The following is a 417-nucleotide window of genomic DNA, read 5'->3' as shown; positions in this document are numbered from 1 at the left end:
AAGAGATTTGTTTGGGCCAAGAAACACAAGGAATGGACATTAGACCAGTGGAAATCTTGGCTTTGGTCCCAACCGCTTTGTCTTTGCGCAACGGTGAAAAGGTGACCGGATGGATTCTACATGCCTGGTTCCCACCGTGGAGCTTGGAGGAGGAGGTGTGATGGTGCGGAGGTGCTTTGCTGGTGACAATGTTGGGGATTCATTCAAAATTGCAGGCATACTGAACCAGCATGGCTGTACTAGTTTGAACCGAAGTATAAAACAAACATGAAGCTGAAGAAACCCTAAATGTTAACGGGAAAGCCCTGCGGACCTGAGGAGAGAGCTGTTCATTTCTCCATGTCCTGAACGTGTGTGAGTGGGAACAGCCGGTGGGACACAACAACAGAAGGAATCTGTGTGTGTAGGGAGGGGCGC

The 417-nt window shown here is 49.6% G+C and overlaps 1 protein-coding gene across 6 annotated transcripts in view; it reads right to left on the bottom strand.

Moving 5' to 3' along the window:
• Positions 1-417, bottom strand: part of dph7 (diphthamide biosynthesis 7) — a 10,631-nt gene that overhangs the window by 6,963 nt on the left and 3,251 nt on the right. The gene's annotated exons all lie outside the window — the stretch shown is intronic.

This window comes from Etheostoma spectabile, chromosome 5 (assembly GCF_008692095.1).
Source record: "Etheostoma spectabile isolate EspeVRDwgs_2016 chromosome 5, UIUC_Espe_1.0, whole genome shotgun sequence".
Lineage (NCBI taxonomy): Eukaryota > Metazoa > Chordata > Actinopteri > Perciformes > Percidae > Etheostoma > Etheostoma spectabile.
The sequence above is the reverse complement of the archived record's forward strand: the minus strand, read 5'-3'. Positions and strand labels throughout refer to the sequence as shown.